Below are 1,303 nucleotides of genomic sequence, written 5' to 3'. Positions count from 1 at the left end.
TTGGCTCTTGGTTTTTCATATATAGCAAGTATTATATTGAGGATTTTTCCTTCCATTCCTATCTTCTTGAGTGTCTTAAACAGAAATGGATATTGGATGCTGTTCAATTCTTTCCCCCCATCTTTTGATATTATCATGTGGTTCTTATAACTTTCCATGTCAATATGGCAAATAATACTTATGGTCTTTCGTATGTTGAACCATTCCTACATCCCTGGTATGAATCCCACTTTGTCATGGTGAATTATTTGTTTTATATACTTTGTATTTTATTGGCCAGTATTTTGTTAAGGATTTTTGGATTGATGTTCATTAGGGATAATGGTCTTTTGTTCTCAATTCTTGCGGAATCCTTTCCCGGTTTAGGTACGAGAGTTATACTAACTTCATAGAAAGAGTTTGGGAATTTACCATCTTTTTCTATATCCTGGAATAGTTTGTGTAGGATTGGTCTCAGTTCTTCCCTGAATGCTTGGTAGAATTCTTTTCTGAAGACATCTGGCCTGGGGGATTATTTTGTTGGTAATTCATTGATAACCTTTACTCTTCTATTGCTATGGGCCTGTTAAGATGCTTGACGTCCATCTGGGATAGTTTAGGGAGAGATTGGTTTTCCAAGAATTTGTCCATGTCGTCCAAGTTGTTGAATGCATTAGAGTACAGGCCTTCAGAGTATGGTCTAACTATCCTTTTGGTTTCATTAGGGTCCATTGTAATGTCCCTTGTTTCATCCCTTATCCTTATTATTGAAATTTGTTCCTTCCTTTCTTTGGTGAGATTTGCCAGTGGTCTGTCGATTCTGTTAATCCGTTCAAAGAACCAAGTTTTAGCATCATTATTTTTTTCCAAAGTTTTCCTTCTCATGTATCTCAGTCCTGATTTTTTTTTTAACTAGGGGAGAGTGTGAACACAGTCCCCCAGTACCACAAATTATGCAGTCGAGTTTCCCACATTGGGGAAAATTGCAGGGGTCAGCACATCTAGACTACAATGGATAAACCTCGCCCTGAGAAAACCACCTTCATGATCATGGTATCTCCCCTGCCAGGTAAGTATTCAGTCCTGATTTTTATTATTTTTCTTTTTCAATTAATAAGATTGTCCTGTTGACTCTGTTCTAATTGCTGTAATTTTTGCTAGCATGTAAATCATAAATCTCTCTTCTTTTTTCATGTGTACATGTATTACTGTCAAAATTCCTCTGATAATTGCCTTTGCCATGTCCCCAAGGTTTTGTTACATCATATTCTCATTCTTGTTGGTTTCTAGAAATTTCCTAATTTCATTTCTGATCTGGGGCAGT

At 36.5% G+C, this 1,303-nt stretch overlaps 1 non-coding gene across 1 annotated transcript; it reads right to left on the bottom strand.

The window, feature by feature from the left end:
* Nucleotides 1-892: 892 nt before the first annotated feature.
* LOC142425298 (U1 spliceosomal RNA) lies at nucleotides 893-1,056 on the bottom strand. Its single transcript, XR_012779644.1, has one exon. It is a non-coding gene; the product is annotated as a U1 spliceosomal RNA (small nuclear RNA).
* Nucleotides 1,057-1,303: the final 247 nt, after the last annotated feature.

Source organism: Tenrec ecaudatus, chromosome 13 (genome assembly GCF_050624435.1).
Source record: "Tenrec ecaudatus isolate mTenEca1 chromosome 13, mTenEca1.hap1, whole genome shotgun sequence".
Classification (NCBI taxonomy): domain Eukaryota; kingdom Metazoa; phylum Chordata; class Mammalia; order Afrosoricida; family Tenrecidae; genus Tenrec; species Tenrec ecaudatus.
The sequence above is the reverse complement of the archived record's forward strand: the minus strand, read 5'-3'. Positions and strand labels throughout refer to the sequence as shown.